We start from the raw sequence: 23,084 nt of genomic DNA, 5'->3' as shown, positions 1-23,084 counted from the left end.
ATTGATGACACATGCCACCAAAAAGGCTGTTATTGATGAGAGACACTGGCTGCTATTAGGACTGTGTATCGGCAAGAATTTGGAGATACGATACATATCATAATACAGGAGTTGCGATATGATATGTTGCGATACATTGTGACACTGTAAGCAAGGCGATATATTGGGATATTTCTTATTTTAGGAATAGGATATAATTTTAGGAAAGATGTCATTAAGAACACATCACCATATGCAAACCTTGAAAACAAATAATAATTTGCAATAATTTATTTAACAAGAACACAGCGGGATCTGCATTTGCATTAATTTGTCCCTGTAACATTCAACATCATTGAACCACTTTTTGTGCAGTACGAGTAATAAGGGTGGAAAGTAAAGTGCTTGCAGGATTCTTTAGTTAAATTAAATGTATAAAATGTGAGCTGTTATAAACAAACCATATATATTTTTGGACCCTGTGTTGAAGGTTCACAGTTTGTTTAAAATTGTAACATATAGTGCCATAACATTTTGATCTGAAACAAAAGAATTACATCTGCTTAATATAAAGTGCTTGCAGGATTCTGTGTGAAGAACATGAGCACACATGAACACACACACACACGTGCAAGGAGAGTATCAGTGTGTGAATGCGGTGGAGAAAATTAAATGCAAATTCACTCCAAACGAAAAAAGTGCGCTTCATGACTTGCATCATATCAAAGTATGAATGTCAAGGATAAAAGATTTGTAGCTGTTTTAGTCATTTAAAACACATCCTCAATTATCTAATTATGTGCAGCTTGGACGCAGTGTCCGTCAAGAATAGACTAGGTGCCTATCTTTAGCGAAGTAGCGCAGAGAGCCGTTTCTGGAACATGCCGCAGCGTGGCTGCTATAAATACAAGCATTGACTAGAGTGGCTGTGGAGCCGTAATGCGTTGCAGACGTGCATGTTCTTCGAAATATTTGACATTGACATTGCACATTTTACACACCACATGACTTTTGTCAATCTCTTTTTGTGCCTTTGTCTGTAACGAAAGCCGAAATGACGCCACATTTTGTACACCGAGGTGGGAGCTGGAACATTTCTTTCATCCTTCATTACTAGCAGCAAACTATATTGACATTATAGTCAACATGTCACTGTTTAAGTTCAGAAATAAGACTGCAATCTAGTCTTCAGGATATAACCTCAAAACGAAACAACTGCCATGAATCCTGTATGATTTTTTTTTTAATATAAGTATCGATATTGCATTTTTGAGAATCGATACAGTATCGGCAAACAAAATATTGCGATATTCACATGTATCGGTCATTTCTTACACTCCTAGCTGATATAGTAAATTAAAACTGATTCAACTATTTGGATTCACTGCATTGCAACTTCAGTCCACAAACCAACAGGTCAAAAAGTGTTTAATGTAAAGAAATCAATTTCTCATGATCAAGATTGACAAACATCCTACCTAACATAGGGAGTTAAACATTCAAATTCTTCATGTGTCGCTATGGTTCTGGCACAGTAAATACTTTGTATGCATTAATATAAGTGAAGATTAATCAGTAAGATTGATTTGAGGCCAGTATCAATAAAAACTGGCATTTTAACACTATAATCTAGACTGTATGTTTACAGTGTCTTTACAGAGTATTACTGCATTTGTAAATGATATGTATTTGGTGATACTAATGTCCCATTAGTTAACGTTAATAAGTTAATACATTAATTAGCAACAATTAACAATGAGCAATATAGTTGTTACAGTATTTATAATCTTTGTTAATGTTAGATCATTGTTCATGTGAGCTCAGGTCCATTAAATATTAACAGACACAGCTTTTGATTTAAATAATGTTTTAGTAAATGCTGGAATTAACAGTAAAGTATGATTATTAAATTCTCTAGGAGTATTTGTAATTGTTAGTTTATTGTTAAAAATCTAGGTATCTAATGTTAATAAATGTGAAGTGTTAGCACTTGTGAAGTGTTTGATTAGATGAACCTTGGTAGAAAAGTACCGACTCGTGGGCGCCAAACTCTGTGGTTTGTTTTTGTGTTTCTCTTCTTTTTTATGGGAACCGTCTCACCAGAAGTGGTTTAGATAAAAACAATAGTGAGAGAATTAAAATGCCATTGCAGTGTTTTGGAGAGGATTGTCGCGTGAAACCTCAATCTGTCTTTTCCTAATGTTATTTTTGTGTGACACCCACATGAGCATGTTTCAGCTGAGTGGTGCTTGTGATAGAAAATCTGCCAACAACAATAGCTTTCAAACAGCCACTGAAAATGAGCAAATGTACTATGTGAAGTGCAGTGGTTCAAAAGCATGTTCGAGCAGTTTTAAGTGAGTCATGTCTCTTAATTGTCTGTAATGAAACGGTCCTGGTGGTATTTGATACTTTCAGCTGGTAGCTGATTTGTAATGAAGCACATTTTTGTGTTTGTAAGTCGCAACCTTTACTCGTTGGTCTTATGACAGTGTTTCTTTGTTAGAGACTGATGTGGGATGAACCTCAATACCAGAGTACTCTAAAATGACAGCGGTGACTAATCAAAACACAATTGAGTTTTTTTTCTACAAAACATTCTGCAAAAGTATGTATAGAGGGATTTTGTTTTAATTGAAAACAGTGCTGCTGCTGACGATACCTTGCTTTTGCAAACTACAGTTTGCATAATCAGTACTATAACTGGTGACATGTAGACTGCAGCCAAAGCATTCACAGCATCACAATGCAGATGCTATCAGACTTTGTGTTTTAGACACATTAAAAAAAAAAAACTTAGAACAGATTTTTGGGTTTAAGAGATACAGTCCCTCAAATTGTTCTAAACCTATATGCATTTCTTTCTTTTGTTGAGCACAAAAGAAGATATTTTGAAGAATGTTAATTTCAATAGATTTTTTTTTCTCCATACTATGGAAGTCAATGGGTAATGTCAATAAATAAAGAATTGACGTTACCCTTTGACTTCCATAGTATGGAGAAAAACAAATCTATTGAAATTAGTGGCTGCCATCAACTGTTAGGTTACCAACATTATGAAGATAACAGAATTTTCTTTTTGACCAAAAAAAAAAAAAAAAAAGTGCAGTGGAATAAAAAAATAGATTTTTTTAAAATATTGACCTTATTTTATTTATTTATTTTAATTTTTGACATTAATTTTAGACTTGTTTTTTTACCATTTTAATTTTCACCTTTTTTGTTGAACATTTTATTTCAACCTAAATTCTTGCAAAAGGTGCAAGACGCAATCGATTGACAGGCGAACTGACCAATTGAACCAACCGACTGCATCTGCTCTTTTTGTCCAACAAACAAACCAGACCGGAGAGTAGATTAATGCTGGTGGACTTGAACTTAAAAAATGGTGTGCATTGATTTGTGCGGTTAAAACAAGACAACTTCTGATGTTCATTCATGTTTATTTCATGCTATAACTAGTAAAGAGGAAGAGATGATTGGTTCACATGCTGCTTGAACTAAGGCGCTACCGCAATCTATCACGACACATTAAAGAGCCATTAAATGCTATTTATTGTTTGAATTTCTCAAAAAGTGATGAAATTTGAAAGCTGAGACTGTTTCATATGAAAATTAACCTGCGCTGTCTTGTATCTTGACATGTTGTACGTTTCCTCTTTTCTCCGCAATGTATTTTTCACTGCTTGAGAACATGATGTGTGCCGTGAGAGCACCATGGCTTGTCGGATGTAGCAACAGTAAAAAGGGGGGCGGATTTTTACATCTGGTAAATTGCAATGGTCAGACATGTCTGTCTAGCTTATGTTTACATAGAAAAACAAAGACATCCATTGACCAACAATTAAACAATTTCAGATGGATACCATCACATCTGAATACTCTGTTGATTTATCTGTCAAGTGCTCAAGTAGACAAAATGACCAAATTATTCATCCCTAATAACCAAACTCACACCTACGTCCCCTGAAAGACTGAAATGCTTCAAGTAGGAGGGATGAGATTGACAGGTTATTATCTAGTTAACATGATGTAACCACATAGAGACTATTGGACTCAAATAAGCTTGTTTTTTGTCTTATTTTGATGTATTTACTTATGGAACATACTGTGTACCTGGAACACTTTGACACAATGGTACTCAAAAGCAGTGGTATATTGAATTACGTTATATTTCCTGCAGGCAGTAGTGCAGTGTTCAGAGCAGTTTTGAAGAAGCACCGGAGTGCAAATTGCATTGAAAGAGGAAGGCGACGGAGGAAATGGACACAGCAAGCAATCAGTCTGCACATAACAGGCGGTGGGGTGCCAGTCAGTAGATAAAGTCAAAGAGATGTATTACGTTACAAATCTGCCCTGACACAGGGAAGGTGTAAGTTCCTCCTGGTTAATGATGCACAAAAATGGATTAAAAGGAAAAAAATGTCCTTTTTTATCACTTCTCCCAGCATGAATGCAGGTTTAGATTTAAAAGGTTTATTTCGAATCATCAGAGCCATTAAACACCAAACTGTCATGATGTTACGGACAGGGTGAATATTTGTGCAGTCATTCCCGTACGAAAATTGGTGCCAGCGGCTTTAGACAGCAGGACAGTTCTGGAATAGGGGGGACGTTAACCTTGTTTAACCTTGTTTCCCCAAACTGGTTAACCTGTCATTGTGTTGCGACTGATGTGCGGCATTTCTCATTGCTTTATAAAGAGAAAATAGAACTGAAAATGGTTTCACACTGGCATTTTACAGGCTCTCATTTTTCTCTGACATATTTTGTAATTTACAATTAAGCGCCATGTATTTTTTTTTTTTTTTTTTATATAGTTTATCCTGACTCAATGAAAGTAAATACAAACAGTGTAATTAAGGAGATGGTTTTGCTTACACTCATTCATACTGACAAGTATCTTCCAAGACGGCATATAGCGTCCCAAGGCTATTTATTTGAAGTGGATTATTCAGTTTTGGATGACGTGAACAGGATATATTAAACATGCGTAATCTGTTATTGTTGATGCTGCCTCTTGCATTAGTGTCTCTGTCATAGTCAAACTCAATACTGAGGCTCATCCCGGCCTCCTTTTTTTCTTGTCAGTGCCTGCCTTCTCTCATTATTTGTTTGTGCACTTCAGGGTTTGAAGGGTCAATCCAAACAAGAATACTGAATCAAAACCGTTTGCTTTCCGGGATGCAATATTGCATAACGGATCCATCTATTTAATAAGCACCTCTTTCTCTGATTTATTGCCTGTAAATCCCAGGGTGTGCCAGATTCAGTTAGGCTGTTAAAAGTCTTTTTATTTAATGCTGCTCTGAGCAAAAAGCTCCTCATTTCACACACTTTTAATTTTTCACTTTTCATAACCCTGTGTTGGCGGGTTTTCCTCGTTTTTGTTTGGTTCAAGGGAAAAAAAAGTATTGTTTTGAAATTATTGGCACATGATTTCATGTGCATTCAAATATTTTATGCTCTTGTTTAGATCTAGCCTACACTACTGTTAAAACGCTTAGGTTCAGTAAGAATTTTATATTTTAATATTAATATTTTTAAATAATATTGCAATTTAAAATAAACTTTTTATTGTAATATATTTTAAAATGTAATTTTTTTTTTTGTTTGTTTGTTTTTTTGGAAAGCTGAATTTTCAGCAGCTATTACTTAAGTATTCAGTGTCACCTGATCCTTCAGAAATCATTCTAATTTGCTGCTTAAGAAACATATTTGCAAATGCAAAAAATATAATTATTTTCTCAGGATTGTTAAATAAAAAGTTCAGAAGAACAGCATTTATTTGAAATATAAATCTTTTGTGACATTAAAAATTAATTTACTTTCACTTAATATCAGTTAAATGTGTCCTTGCTAAATAAATATATTAATGAAAAAAAAAATAATCTTTCTGACTCCAAACTAAATGATAGTGTAGCTTTTCTAGTGTAACTTATTAGCCAGTGGCATTGACATATTATTGAGAGGAATTAACCTGTGATAGGGTTTTCTTTTATCTTTGGTTTGGTGTAATTGCAATCAATGTAATTGGTGTAATCAATTGATATCATCTGCTTTCAAATATTTATGTTGTGGTTTGAACTTTTAGCCTAACTCTTTTCCCAAAATCATTAATTAGCTGGATGTATTAGCATATTGTCAGTGAGAGAATCAAAACCAAAATAGAAACCAAAATGTTACATAAAATATTGAATTTCACATAAAATATGTTGATTCTGAAATAATGACAGCTTTCTCCAATCTGCCTCTAAAAATCTTTCAAGCCGGCCCTCAAGGTTTTAGTCTAATTAGATTATTGTGTAATTGTTATCACATCATAATTAGAATATGCCAATTTTGACTGGGCAGGAATTGGGAGGAAAATGGCACGTGGGAGAAACAGACATTAACACTGCTTTGGAAGTGCATCAGACATTGGTTCAGTGAAGAAAAACATTTAGTAGGATTTTGTCCTTGGGATAATTTGTCTTTTAATGGACCTAGTGACTTTTGTATTGAGTATCAGAGTTCTCTTGTGTGAAACTTTTGTCATCTGTTTGCGCATCTTCATGTCATTGCACACCATTTGCTGTATTTTTTTTTTTTTCTGTGGAATATTAAATTACTACTTGGGATTGTAGTCCTTTAAATACATCAGGGAAATGAGTTTGTTTCCAATCATTCATTCGTTATGGATTTAATTTTATTTAGATGGTATTGTTTGTCAGTATTTACAGTGTTTGTTTCCCCTCCAGAATATTCTGTGTTTACATGCAAGCATTTTAAAGGTCTCTGATCTTTTCCACACCTAAATGAAGAGCCCTCAACATGTCTCAGGCAGCTTAAACTTCAGTCTGTTGATAGGACCACACTGAGAACCCTCTCAAGCGTTCTCTCCTCTCTTCTGTTTTACGTGGCCACGCATTAGCGCCACTAGCATAACAGCTCTCTGTGCTCTAGAGCTGCCTCTTAGGATCGAGCAGTGCCTCTCTTTCCTCAAGTGACTGAAGAGGATTATGCTTTGAGACAAGTTGATAAGCGGTGTCGGACACATTTTTGCTTCATCTGTTGGTAGTATCATGCAAGATAGGTCTCTTTCGTATGTTTTCTCGCATTTGTCAAGTTATTTACATGGTGTTTTTAATTATTTGGTGACAGACTGAGTCTTTTGGTATCCAGTGAGCAGCTCTCAGCAGAGTGTTACCGCCGGAGTCACGACTGACTTTTAATCTCAGATTGCTCCGAGGGGAAGTTTTCCTGCAATTAGCAATTTTTTATTTTTTATTTTTTTTAAATGCATCTGCTAAATGGCTTATGGGGAGAATGGGAAGAGGTGCATCACCCTCTTAATCTAGCAAACCGTGGACATTTTTTGTCATGTGATCATTTTTTTATTTTTTATTAATTCGTTCATTTTTATTAATACATTTTATTCATATGACTTGTTTTTTTATAACGTATAGTTCTATAATTTATATATTTGTATTTTTTGCTGAAATATAATTAGACTTAACTTTACAATTAAAGTTAAAACTGGCACTGCTTTCCTACACTGGCCCAGTAACGCACAACACAATGGAAACAAGCCACAACACAACACAATTAGCACAACACAATGAAAGCAAGTCACAACAGAAACAAGCCACAACACAACACAATTAGCACAACACAATGAAAGCAAGTCACAACACAACAAAAACAAGCTGCACCACAATACAATTAGGACAACACAAGGGACCCTTACGAAAAAGAAGTTTATTCAAGTGTGCTATTAATATACTTCTTTTAAAACTAAAAATATGAAAGTATGCTTTTAGTTTACTTTTTATGTACTTCTCAGAAATGGCCTTTATGTACTCCTCAGAAATATACTTAAAATGACATTTAAGTATACTTGATTTATACTTACAAAAAGTCTAAATATACTTTAACTTTACTTAAGTATACTTAATAAAATAAACCTGAAGTATACTACTTTTTGGTAAGGGGAAACAAGACACAACACAACAAAATTAGCACAATACAACAGAAACAAGCCGCAAAACAACAAAAATAGTACAAAACAACAGAAACAAGCTGCAACACAATAAAATTAGCACAACACAACAGAAACAAGCCCCAAAACAACAAAATTAGCACATCACAACCAAAAACAAACCATAACAAAATGGAAGCAAACCCCAACACAACAAAATTAGCACAACACAACGAAATTAGTCCTATGCGTTGTGTTGTGGCTTGTTTCCGTTGTGTTGTGCAAAAACTCTACAATAATTGTTTATCATTTACCTAAATGATAAGCAATTATCATATTTGTGTTTTTCTTTCAGGTTATGTAATTGTTTTCAGTTTGTAATCTCTTGTTTCTGTAGTTGCAGAGTTTTTTTGTTGTGCTGCTGCTGTGCCAGAAATGCTAATTTTGACCTTTCGTAATCTCCTGCTTCAGGGGTATATTTAGTCTTGCGAAATTTCAAATAAGGGTGTTAAATCTTGAATGTTAACTTCATCTAGACCTTTGAAAAGGCCTGATTAGCTCCCCCTCCGTAAAGCACAACTTTGTGGCAAGGGAAATATAATCTAGATTATATTTTATGATATACTGAATTTACTTTGACACGTTTTCAGTGAATCTCTTCCCAGAAGTGATATCCATTTTCAGTCTGTGACGGGAGATGCATTTATCTTTTGTTATATTGAATTGTTTCAGGCAATTCAATAGTATCATTTTTGAAATTTGTTTTTACATATAAGATGTCAGACTTGGTAAAGTTTCTTTCTTCAGTTCGGACAGTTAAAGCAAATAGGGATTATGTTTGACATATTCTTGTTTTACAATGTACAATATTGCCAGACTTTTGCTTACACAGACAGTTTGATTACTGGTGGGATTAAAGCTAATCAATACAGGGATACTGTTTTATTGCACGAAGGGTAAAATTGCAAAGTCTTTCTGTCATTCATCTGTCAGGGTTAAACCACCAAGACAATTTGCCATCTTATTTTAGTGAACCAGAACTGTAGTGTTCCAGTAGGGATTTTACCAATCTCTGATAACCAGGGGCTTGATTTACAAAGATCTTCTTTAAGAAGTTAGTTAGAAAAAGTAGTTTGTAAGAATGTTAAATTCTTGAAAAATTTCATGTCAAGTTTAATCATGAGAAATCATTCTTTACATTACTGCTCTCTAGTGTCACTTCATATGTTTTCATACACTATTATGTATTATATGTAACTCATTTAGTGTTACCATGCTTAATATTCAAAATATCCCAACCAATTCAAATAAAACATCTCACCTTTGGGTATTTAAGACAAGTTGGAGGATATCCCAAATTTAGGAGGTTATCACAATGACTGTCTTAAGAGTAAAGATAAAAACAACATTCTCTGGGGCCGTTCACACAGAACGCATTTTGCATTCCACTGTGCTGCTTTGCATTGTTTTTCTATGTGGACATTCACTAGATGGATGTGTTTGACTGTTGTGCTCAAATTAAAAGTAGTTATTTTAATAAAATATGTTTCTAGACCTTGCCACTGCCGCAAGTTTCACATTTTTAACTGCAAAAATGCATTCCATGTTAATATTTTTGAGACTACAAAATATTCTTAACTGCTATTTTCTTTTCTTTTCTAACTTGAGAATAAAGTTCAGAAGAAATTTGTTCTGTTCTATTTTGTGAATCCAGCCCCAGTATTGTTATCAGTTTAAGTTAATGGATGAAATTTATAACAGCCTTAAGAGTTACCATTACAGAAAAGTTCAGCATAGCTGCAATTCACCATAAATCATATGTGTCATATGATTACAACTTTGTGACGAGCTGTTTTTCTCAAAAGGCTACAGCAACCTCTGACTTTTGAGAATCCACTCATTATAAAATGATCTGCTGCTGTGACACATCTGTCAGCCAGAGATATTAAATTCACTGGCCCGAGTAGGGCCACCCGCGACTCCTTTCACTTCTGTGTGACCCGACAGATTAAAGAAAACCCATTGTTTGCCAAGAACACTGTAGAAGACAGTGTCGCTCACAGAAGAGGATGATGGTTGATTGTGAATGACTGATGCGTGATTTGTATGGGAAAGCGCCGTTCTCATTTAGTCCACGGCCTCTTTGAGTGACTTGATGAGGCTTAAAGCTCTAATTAGAAATTCATGAAGCACGGCTCCATCTCTTTGATCCACTCCCTCCCCCACACCCTCATTACCAGCCCAGCAAAGTGGATGCAAAGCACACCATTAATATCATTTAGAGTCTATTTTAAGAGCCTGAGGAAGTGCAAAGTAAGCAAACTTGGGCTTAACCTTTCAGACAACTTTGTAAGGTAAGGTAGGATTTATTGGGACTCGGGAAGTAAATTACAGCTGCCCCATCATCCCTGAAAATTTTGATCTACATAAACAGTCAGGTTGACCTTTCCTTTTGGAAAATGGATTTATGGATTGGCTTTTAATACCTTACAGTGCTGGAGATGTGCAGCTATAGTCAGTGGGCATACAATTCACAGGGTTTTGAATGCACAGTTCATCAGAAAATGTATTTACCATTTCAATACACATCAGCATTTAAGAAAAAAAATACTCCTTTCATTATATTATGAATATTAAATAGTTTTATATATATATTAATATTCATATAGTGTATGAAATTAATTCTGATCATTTAAATTTTAATGATAAGTTTGACTCCTGAAGGCCAAACTCTTGGAATTGTCTTCGCACATGGAAATGACATGCTGATGAAGTTATGCATAATAAAAAAGGTGGTGTAATCTCCATTTTAGTTACTTTGGGCAGGAGACAGAATGTGGATTAAAGTTTATACATGTACGCACAATTTTCTTCTAACTTGGTTTTCATAAACTGAATAAGTGTTTGTAAAGCGTTCATGGGGGTTATAAATCTGGAAACTCGTATATGCAAAATCTGCCACAAAGTTTTTAATGCTTGATGTCTCAGGACCATTTGAATGAACATAGATTTATATGTAGAGCATTAAAGACTGTGATATTTGAGATTTTGATATTGTGTCAAATGGAACTGTAGTGATCCTTTCAGACATCTTTTATCTTTGTTCTGTTTATGGGCAATATGAGAGAGAGCCCATAATCTGATTTTCTCTAATGGCTTTTCTTTTCCAAATGTACATAAATGGATTTTGTTTTTTGTTGTTTACTTGAGACTGACAAACTTCTTTTAGGTTAGAAGTATTTTTATAAGGAAGGGTTTTTTTGTTGTTGTTGTTGTTGTTTTTATCTTCTGCAGCCCATCAGTCACATCAGTGCCCCTTCATGAACACCAAACCAAAAATATGTTCCTAATAACCAAAAACACTTACCACTATTCCTACAACTACTATTTTTATTTTAATATATACGTTTTACAAACATTAAAGAGAAGAAGAGAACTTTTGTGACAGCTGCTAACTTCAATAAATAAAATAACAATAATATTCATAAAGTGTGAAAATTTATTCTGCCACAAATCTTGCTTTGGGCTACATTTATGAAATAAACAGAATGAATTCCTGTGGATATTATATGTAAAACCATTCTTGCATAAATGATTGCATTCAAATCAGTTGGACAGTTTACAAAAGAATGGATTTATGAATGATTTAAACAGAAATTAGTAAAGTGTTTCATGTGTATGGCTCATTATTTTTTCTTATTTACCTCAAAGAGGAACTGAAAAAATCATGACATTATTAATATTATATATATTGTCTCTTTTTTTCTGTTTTATAAGTTTAACTTTCTAAAAAACTAAATGTACCTCAGGGTTAGGAACAACTGACGGGTTGTCAAATTCTAGCTGTTATCAATTTTTCTAATGTCCTGACTAATTATCTGTTTAAAATAATATAATATGAGTGTTCTTAATGAAAGTTGGTACTGAGTAAATCTTGCTTTTTGACTTAAAAGTCTGTATGGGGGATCGCTGAGACTAAAATATGCTGGGAAAAAAATCAATGGTCCAGTTGAGCTTAATAAATAGAGATGACTGCCTTTACTTTTGAGTACAGTTGGGATTGACTTTATTGGCATTTACTCATACAGTCTTCAAAGTATTTTTTTTACTTTATTCATTGGATGAAATCCATTAAAAGTTCACAGCAGCTCGGGCAGGATTTCTTCCAGAGGCCTCTTTGCTTTATAGCACTGGCTTTGCACAGAATAATACTTCAAAGTTCCTTTTCGGAGTGCCTTCTTCCTTAAAGCCATCCTTGTTTTTCAACAAAACCCTTCAATTTTTCAAGGTCCTAGTGCTTAGTCTTTATGTTCTTAAAGGTTTTGGTTATGCAGAAGGATTCATGTCTTACAATAAGAACCCATTTTGAGGACTTTAGACTTCACTGTTCTTTCCAGAACTAATTGATTTTTCTTAGAGATAATAATATCCACTCAAATTTAGGCTCTTTCCTGTGCGAGTGCCAACAATGGTTATTTCTATTGTCATTCGACTTAGACGTACAGCTGTAGATGCTGTTTTGTGTATATCACAGTTGCATTTTGGTGATCATATATCACTTCATTTCATCCACTCATAAAAGAATCCTTGTGCGTTTTTATTATACTAATGATGGGGAACATGTCTATAACCCCTCGAAGCTCAGAATCATTCTTTGTGCGAACAGTGGAGTTTAAAACCGCAATTTTTTCTTTTCTTTTGAAGCTGTCCAGTTGCAATTGATAGATGTATTGATCATGTTCCCAGGAAAACTTCAAGGTTACACCGGATCACTGGAGAGATTTGATTTAGTCTATATTGTACAATTCTGTGTGACTACCAAGGTCACAAGCGCCAACATTTATCTAGAATCAGTTGGTTTCTGTTTCAACTTTGATACTATAATTATTAAGGGTGTAACGATCGATCGATATGGATCGATGCATCGATTAAATGTCTAACGATATGATGTATCGATGCCACACGTAAAAAAAAAAAAAAAAAAAAAAAATATCTGTAGTAGGCTATAATCTGGCACCTTATTTTGACCCTGTCCACATTTTCACCAATGTCCGTCTATGCTTTACCGCGAACGCGTGCATTCTCGTTCAAACTCACATATCGGGATGGTAAAACTGCCTGAATGGCAAGCGTAAAAGACGCTCGGGATAGTTGACGGAATTGTCGAGCGCTTGTGAGAAGTTTTTAGCACGCAGTGACACGCGCACACATCCAAAGCGCACGCATACAGACAGCAGCATCGACAGCGCGTTAATACCCAATTGAGCTCTTTTCCGCTGTTTTTGTGCATTAATAAGCAAATAGACCAAATTACATCAACGTGCGCCTTGGCAAATATCCTAGTAAGCACAGTCGGTTAGGCCTACAGTATGTCTTAATGTAAACTGTTGAGAAAGAAAACGCATGTGTATTAGCATATTGGATCCTTCTTTAAGTGAAAGCAGACTAAGAAAACTTATGTCAAAGAAAAAAATCTCACAGATTTTGACTGAAAAACTTTTATAAGGATGAATCTATATTTAATCTATACAGTGAAGACTGCAATGTTATTTTACACTTGATTACTACGTTTCTGTACCTGAAAATTTATTTTAGATCTGCTTGAAAAACCTGAAAAGCACTGTTTATTTAATTTGTTAAATTTTTTTGTGTGATTTTTTTTTGTTTGTTTGTTTGTTTGTTTGTTTGAAATTCCACAATATCTCTACAATGTTGAGGACCGGTGAACGTGTAAGCAGGAAAAAAAAACGCATGGATTCCGATTTTCTCAGATCGGATTCAGGCCTCATTCATATGTGGTAATAAATCGGATATGAATCGGATACGTGCATTTGCGTGTGCCATGTAGCAGCAGACAAATCGGATATTCCCCAGTAAATGCGAGTCGTACGTCATTAAAAAAGTGACGTCAACTCAGGGTGGACACCACCAACTGAGATCACAGACTTATTATAGGCGCGATGGAGGACGAAGGATACACACAGTGGAGCAATGCTGAAGTTTCATGTCTTTTAAGTCTTTGGGGCGAAGAGACAGTGCAGGCAAAAATGCAGGGTTGTTACAGAAATAAATCCATGTTTGAAGACATTTCACGAGATATGGGGAGGCACGGTGTTTAATCGCTTTTGTCTCCGCCGTACGAGACCAATGTTTTGCTGATTTTTTTTTTTTGTTGACTTTTCAAAATATTGTGGAAAGCAAAACACTGTATAATTTTATTTGCATCTGCATCCATTGTATTTCGTGCTGTTTTTACTTCATTTTCCAGGTCAGAACGTCTACGTTTGGTAGTTTCAGCAGTGTATAGTGTAAATGCAAAAATCGGATACGGGTCACTTTTAAAAGATGATGTAAGCAGGTCGTCAAAAAAATCGGATACAGTCAGAAAATCGGATTTGGGCATCAAGACCTGCAGTGTAAATGCAGCCTTAGTTATATTGTATTTATTTTCTGCTATTGCTTGTAAGTTGGTTATCTGTAGAAAAGTTTTTAGTATTGAGCCCATAGTAGCAAAAAAAAGCCTTAAATAAAGTTTTAACAGCTTTTTATTTATTTTTATTTATTTTTTCTACATTCATGTTTTTGTTTTGTTTTTTCTAAAAGGGTACTTAATTTGTGTTGTTTCCTAATGAGGATTTACATTATTTTACACATTGTGTATTTTATCACAGAAGCCTGAAAGACTGTCTTGACTGTTGTCATATCTTAAGATTACTGATTTTCGGAGTGCCTTATCAGCATTATACATATACTATTGCACTATATTACAGTGAGACGGGCTGTGCTAGGTTTTTGTATTAATATTTTATTTTTGTTTGCAACTTGACTACAATTTAATTTTGTTATGAATAACCTCACTTATTAAAAATCACCTTTTTTCTAGCCATGCCATTTTACAGCATCTTTACAGCATTTAAGCTCTCTAAAGGTCAAGTAATTAGCATGAAGAGTCAAATGTGTTTATCATACCACTATGCTGGAAAAGGCTGTTGAGACAGACTCAGTTTGAAACATTTTGATGTCATCTGGTTTAATTGGGTTATAGTTGTTATAGTGTATGTCAGCTGTATGTTTAGTCAGCAATGTCAATGCCATGCTCTGTGAAACCCACTTTTCTCAGCAGTGAAGTAGTTATTCAGTAGCAGTGCTGTTTTGTTAAAGGGTTAGTTCACCCAAAAATTAAAATTAGCCCATAAATTACTCACCCTCAAGGCATCCTAGGTGTATATGACTTTCTTCTTTCAGACGAATCCAGTCAGAGTTATATTAAAAATTGTCTTTGATCTTTCAAGCTGTTTAATGACAGTCAGATGGTGTTGCAGTGCTTCAGTTAAAAAGAAGTGAAATAAAAACCGTCCATCCATTGAAAAAGTGTCTCACATGGCTCCGGGGGGTAAACAAAGGCCTCCTGTAGCGAATCGATGGGATGACAGTCAGCGTGAGAAATGTACAAATAAAGATAATTTAAAATGTTTAATTACTATTTGGAGCTGTTGGTGTTTGTAGGAGGATGACGTATATGCGCCAATGAGTCTCGTGAAAACCAACGTTTGTATACAGGAGCAAAGGAAGCAAAGTTTCCTTACTTTAGCAAAAGGAAAACCAGTCTCCTCTTGGCTTATATTGAAATCCTCTGACATTCTTCTTTACTAATCCTCGTTTTGTACTTCTAATTAGTGACCGTTGTTTTGTTTAGATCTCTCCCCTGTGCTTCCGCGTTCCTCACTTCTGAGCGGTGCATGCGCAAAGCTGACCTCATACGTCATCCTCCCAGAGCTGCTTCCATGTACAACAGTGAGCAAAGCTAGATTAAATTGATTATTACCTTTTTAATATGGTAATTTTTCTTACAAAAACGCATTGATTCGCTACAGGAGGCCTTTGTTCACACCCCGGAGCTGTGTGAGACACTTTTTATTATGGATGGGCGCATTTTATTTCACTTCTTTTAGACTGGTGCACTGCAACATCCGCTGAGTGCCATAAAACAGTTTGAAAGATCAAAGGCAATTTTTCATATAACTCTTTAATATAACCTCGTCTGTAAGAAGAAAGTCATGAGCCCCTTTCACACTGCACGTCGGACTCTTTTAGCGGGTGTTTTGAAGGCAGATCAACGTTTGCAACGAAAAAATATGTGAGATCAGTTGGTTCCTTACTTTCCACACTGAAGCTGAGATCGTTCACCAGCTTAAGTGAAAGTTAACGTGCCTAGCGTTTTCGACTCGTACATTACACATCACACCCTGATATCACGTGTCTTTACGGGACCTTTACGGGTTGTGTGTGAATGCACGCACATATTCCGGGTAATCACTTGCAGTGTGAAAGTGCAAAATCTAGCGACCCGGGTACAAATGCCGGGACACATTATCCGTGTATTTGCCGGAATAGCAGTGTGAAAGGGGCTTTATACACCTAGGATGCCTTGAGGGTGGGTAATTAATGGGCTAATTTTCATTTTTGGGTGAACTAACCCTTTAAGTTGCTGGATAATGTTAATAGACACTACATTACATTTTCAAGATACCATGGTAAATAAATGTGGCAATTATTCAGTGCTATCTGATGGCTTCTAATTATCACCATGCCGTCACAGTAAGCTATTTTTTTTTAGAAAGATCATTTTGAGAAACTTGCTGCTGCATGTGAAAATGTATTGTAGCTCTTTTACATACCCAGTAACTACTAATAATACAGTTTTTCCAGTTTACTTATTTTGTGGATGTTTTTGTTTGATTGTTTGCTTGTTTTCTAATAAATATGCATACTACTGTTCAAAAGTTTGGGGTCAGTAGATTTTTTAGGAAATAATAGATTTTTTGGGAAAGGTGCATTAAATCAGACAAAAGTGACAGTAAAGATATTTATAATGTTATTTTTCAAATAAATGCTGTTCTTAATAAATGAATAAATAACTGCTGTTCTAAATGCTGTTCAAAAATGCTCTTTTGAACTTTGTAATCTGTCCATCAAAGAATGCTTAAAAAAATCTAACAAAAACCTAATGAATGTCTTAAAATACAACATCTGAACAATATTTAAGGTGTGTTAACCATAGTATGAGCAGAATAATTGACTCCAGTCCGTTGAATTATTAGAAAATATTTTCTAATATCTCAACAGACCGGAGTCAGTTATTGCTTACTGAAAGTATTTATATGAGTACGAATATAATATTAGTAATTTAATAATAAGGTGTTACATTCACACCGCTAGGTGTTAATGACAAGTCTAACATATTGCCAGCATAAAGATGAAATTACAGAGGGTACCTTTAAACTCCTCAGAAGACCCTTGGCTTTAAAACACTGTGATTCATTCAGCACGTTGCAGAGTGAGTCTGACTCCAGAATGTTAAAATGTCATCTGGTTTAATTGAGTTATAGTTTGTTCAGGGTATATTACTGTGTGTGTATAGCCAGCAGTGTCAATGCAGGGCTCTGTGAAATCAATCCATTATGACTTGAAAATTCACTTAGAAAGAAAATAAGCAGCTATTAAGGTTAAATCCCTCTGGACTGAATATGTTAAGAACTCACACAGTCCATTAAGTTCAGACAACACCAGGATATCTGTTGTAAGTATTATCTAATTTTTTCCTCAAACACAACATTTTTGATTATCAAATACACATACATGTCAGAATCCCCAATTTAAAGCAATTGATCCGGTTAGATTATTTTTCCATCAGGCTCAGAGTGGCCATGAGAGCATGATGCTTCTGATCTGGTGCTTGTATTCACATTGAGATACCTTTACCTTAGTCAGGTGAATCAGTGTGATCAAACACCTCGGGGGAAGATCTGAACACAGCTGCTGGGAGGACGTCTTCTGTGCAAATGTCTCAGGGAAGGTAAATGTTGAGTCTTGTGTTTTACACCAGTATTATGTGAGGAGAGAGACTGTGTGTTAGACATTTGTCATATTTAACCTTTTTGGAGGATATAACAGTTTGCAGATGGTGGCATTTGGAATCATTATATCCAAAAGTACTGCGGAAAATGACTTTTTTCCTCTGATTTTTCATATGCCGCAGGGTAGCTGCTAGAGTTAATTTAGTGTGAATAAGTATAATAGCAAAAAAAAAATCACAGCTGGCATTGTTAATGCTCATCACTGACAGATGTACGCTCCATGACACACTTAATGTTTTTTTTTTTTAATAAACGTATAATGTATTAATGAACAGTTTATGTAATATTTACACCCATAACATTACTGTTGAGTTTAACTGAAAGCGTCGAGTCTCTATATATCAATCAGCAAGCATCAAAAAGAGGGTGGAAATGACACCATCTTAAATGCATTTTCTGCAGTGTTGCATTTACTTTGTTTTTTCTAGTCATTTGTTGCATAATAGAGACTGAAGCGTCAGGTTAATGTATCAACTACAGTATGCTAATTTTCACTCTCTCGCTCTATTCATGTCCCTCCCCCTTCATTAGCAGAGCATTATTTATGGCTTGCGTTACATTATTCAAGAGCTTTACCATTTGACACTCCGTGAGTGCAGTTATGCAGATACATCAACAGACTTTGGCTTCTGAAACATTACTACTAAAAATGTAAATATATTTTAAATATTTTATGCTACTAATAAAATAAAAATACTTATACTAGTATATTTTTTTGAGTTCAGCAAAATAATTAAAGTAAATGATAAAATGTCCAAAAGAATAAGAATTAGCTCTTTGGTAAACATTATTATTACTGTTGCTCATATTAAACGTGAATAACAGGAATGATGCATGTTTCTTTTCTAAACGAATTGACTTTTTTGCCTGGTGGACCATAAAACTATCAAAAATTAAAATATATTTATCAAAATTTATAACTTCTGTACTTTCATATTCAGAGACATGCGCAAAAAAAGAAAAAAAAAACTTTTTTCTCCCAAAGCAACCCTTGGCAATCAAAATTGAAGTCAAATATATATATTAAAAAATAAAAGAATTAAATATTAATTATTAAGAGTGCATCTGGAATCACGACTGTTGCCTTTTCAGCTTGTGCTCATGGAAGAAAAGCTATTCAAGCAGAAGAGGATGTAACAGAATATGGTTTCTATCCCACAGCACAGTTTGAGTCATTTTATCAATAAACCCTAATCATGTATTATGTTTCCTAGTGTATGACAGAAAGAAAGTGTGATACTGCTTTGTCTGCACAATGGAAAGCAAACTCAATTAATGAATTCATCTTAATGAGGGTCTAGACGTCAGTCCTTTGTTTTAGCGCAGGCGGCCACAGCAGTGATTTGCATATAAATATTGAGAGGGAATGAGTGTATTGTGTTTTAATTTCAGTATTCATGTGTTAAATCACATGTGATACGAGCTCGGATCAGTACCTTTAACATCAAGAAAATTCCTTCACAATTGTCTGATGATGTGTCTCACTGTCTCTGTCCTCCAACAAATACACCAAACAGATATGCAGGTTCAATAGATTTGATTTATTGTAAAAGAGAATAGAAAAGTATACTTGAGATCATGTTCCAGTATTGAACCCCAAACACATTTATTTGTTTTTCCTCTTCAGTGTCAATTTTATTTGCATTATATCAAAGCAGTTCTTATAACAAAACTCAAAAAAGGCTTTTGTTTTGTTTTTTCATTTGCCTTTTTAGCCTAATTTTTGTTGTTGTTGTTGTCATTGTAATTTCTTCTACAAGCAGGTGGATATTTTCTTGAGTAATTCTAATGCTGGGTCTCATATTTCATATATTTTGTATCTTGGTATGATATCTTTTTTTTTTCAGTGCTTTATTATTTCATTGCAGTTCCACATTCTGATATTAAAATCATCCATTCACTCTTATAAACTCACTCTGGGCTTAATCTGAAAGTCGGATCCTCTAGAGTCTTACTCTGACGTCCCATAACTCACATTTTGTTTGTTTTTGTGAAGTGTGGAAGACTGACATTTGGCACATACCAAGTTTAAATTAGGCCCTAAATTTTTGTTATTTTTCTTTATTATTATCGTCCAACAAATAGTCAGTGAAAAGGAGGAAAATGTATATCAATACCAGGAGGTCAAACTAAATATTATGTTTTTTTTTTTTTTTTTTTTTTTTTTTTGACTATATATATTTTTGACTATATATATATTTACAACCCTGTTACCAAAATTGTCTAAATACATTAACACCAATTTTTTTTTTTTTTTTTTTTTTGACTAAGTTTATCTAAAAATATATGAAAGTTTATTTTTTCATACATTCCAGAACTTTTCACAAATATTTAAGTTTCTATAAAATGCATAAAATATAGGCCTATGTTTTTTTTCCCCCCTCTATAGCTGTGCACAGCATCTCTCTTCAGCAGTTTGTCTATGAGAAACTGAAGGCTCAGCAGATGTTGGTTTTGTAATGGTAAAAGAGTTTTGAATGCGCCAATTAAAGGGCGTCATATAAAAAGACTTCATATAAAAAGTAATTTTTGTATTTAAGTAAAACATTACTTTTTTTCCCCCTCTGGTGGCTTTTCCCAATTACATTTGCTCCTAGATCAGTATATCAGAAACTACTGAAAAGTCATTAACATTTTTGATTGAAAGTATTTTCATATATAAACATTTCTATGAAAAATAAATGGATGTATAAATGTTTACCTTCCCGTAACTATTGCTGCTAATTACGGAAGAGGATTAGGGCCAAGCAATAATAAAAAAATAAAACCATCTCGAGATTAAAGTCATTATATTGCGAGATTAAACTCATTAAATTTCGAGAAAAAAAGTTGAAATAAAATCTTGAGAATAAACGCATTAAATATCGAGAATAAAGTCGTTGTGTTTCGAGATTAAACTCATTAAATTTCGAGAAAAAAAGTCGAAATACAATCTTGAGAATAAACTCATTAAATATCGAGAATAAAGTCGTTGTGTTTCAAGATTAAACTCGTTCAATTTCGAGAAAAAAAGTCGAAATACAATCTTGAGAATAAACTCATTAAATATAGAGAATAAAGTTGTTGTGTTTTGAGAAAAAAATTTGTGATTAATATAGACATTTGTTTTTGATGTATTTGGTCCTTATGATCTCCTGTGAATTTCATGTTGAGAGGTACAATGTTGGAGCATTAGCTACGGAAGAGGATTAGGGCCAAGCAATAATAAAAAAATAAAACCATCTTGAGATTAAAGTCATTATATTGCGAGATTAAACTCGTTAAATTTCGAAAACAAAAGTCGAAATACAATCTTGAGAATAAACTCATTACATTACACGCCATTAATGGCAATGCCGTACGGTTTTAATTTATCATAGCTGTCCAAGTGCCAGAGTGCATTTGGGTGAAGCCAGCGATAACCTTGCATTTTGTCCTCTGGTTGTGATTTCATGTTGGACAAAAGCGAGTAGCCTACATCGCGCAAATTGGACTGATTTTTCCTTCTAAAAAGACCTAGCCGCTTGCAAATTCTCTTTAAAGTTTGTGTGCTAATTATTATTGTGTCATAATTAGCTAAAGTTTATAGTATTTCTTTGTTACTGAAAGAAAGTCTAAAATATAGCTTGACTAAGTGATCCAACTCTTGCATGTCCTGTATAGGCTATGCAATGAACACTGATCGAATGCGTTATTCTCTACATTTCATTTCGATTTTTTTTCTCGAAACACAACGACTTTATTCTCGGAAAGAAATGAGTTTATTCTCACGATTAATTTGACTATTTTTCTCGAAATTTTAACGAGTTTTTTTCTCGAAACACAACGACTTTATTCTCGAAATTTACTGAGTTTATTCTCAAGATTGTATTTCGACTTTTTTTCTCGAAATTTAACGAGTTTTTTTTCTCGAAACACAACGACTCTATTCTCGAAATTTAATGAGTTTATTCTCAAGATTGTATTTCGACTTTTTTTCTCGAAATTTAACGAGTTTAATCTTGCAATATAATGACTTTAATCTCAAAATGGTTTTATTTTTTTATTATTGCTTGGCCCTAATCCTCTTCCGTAGCTAATGCTCCAACATTGTACCTCTCAACATGAAATTCACAGGAGATCATAAGGACCAAATACATCAAAAACAAATGTCTATATTAATCACAAGTACAGTGCAAATGTATAAGTGAATATTCTTACTGCTGTAGCAAGCTTTCTTTCTTTTTTTTTTTTTTTTTTTTTTTTTTTTTTTTTTTTTGTTTGAGTTCATTCAATAATAAGTACGTATACATTTATAGAAATGTTTTTGGTTAAAAATGGGATGTTAAAAAGCACGGTCCTACAGTAGAACAACTGTCACTGTGAAATAAATTTTGAGTCTGAATAAAAGCCTTATGCTTTAAGCCTTATTTATCCACCACTAACACACCTGATATTGTATCTCACATCTGTAGTAAGTCAAGTCTGCTTTATTGTCAATTCTTCCACATGTACAGTACATACATACAGAGAATCGAAATTGCGTTACTCTCAGACCCCTGGTGCATCCAGATAACACTAACAGTAGAGCCTGAAAATCTAGATCAAATATAAAATATAAGATACAACTATACAATAAGGAAATGTAAAAAAAGACATATAATAAAAAATAGAAATAAAGTTAAATAAAGCAGCGCAAAGCACATAGCAGATAGAGTGCAAACCAGTGAACAAAAAGTGCAGATAAAAGATTTTTAGTGCAAAAAAAAAGCTTATTCAGCCTGCATAAAGTGACAAAAGGGCACAAGAGCAGTTACTGACTGAAGAGGTAGTAGAATGACGTCAGTTCCATGGGGAATGAGGTAGTGAGCAGACCAATGCTGCACAAAGTGACTGGTGCATGTCATCGTATGTTAGTGGAAGTGGAAGGACCTGGGGATGTGGGATCTGGGGGGTGGGGGTTCATAGTTCAGTGGTGCCTGGGGCAGAAGAGGGACGGGGGGGCAAGTTCGGGAGCGAGTTCAGCTTCCTGACAGCCTGATGGATGGTCCTGGCCTGGAGACTCCGCAGTCTCCTCCTTGATGGCAGCAGACTGAAGAAGCTGTGTGACGGGTGGGTGGGGCCACCTGCGATGCAGAGGGCTTTTCGAGTGAGACGGATTCCGCAAATTACCTGGAGGGAGGGGAGAGAGACACCAATTATCTTCTCAGCTGCTCTCACTATGCTTTGCAGAGTCTTCCGGCAGGACGCATTGCAGGAGCCATACCACA

The 23,084-nt window shown here is 34.6% G+C and overlaps 1 pseudogene; it reads left to right on the top strand.

The window, feature by feature from the left end:
* The window catches only part of LOC109086636, a 140,184-nt pseudogene extending 119,868 nt beyond the window's left edge, over positions 1-20,316 (top strand).
* Positions 20,317-23,084: the final 2,768 nt, after the last annotated feature.

This window comes from Cyprinus carpio, chromosome B8, assembly GCF_018340385.1.
Source record: "Cyprinus carpio isolate SPL01 chromosome B8, ASM1834038v1, whole genome shotgun sequence".
NCBI lineage: Eukaryota > Metazoa > Chordata > Actinopteri > Cypriniformes > Cyprinidae > Cyprinus > Cyprinus carpio.
This window is presented reverse-complemented; position numbering and strand designations above follow the sequence as displayed.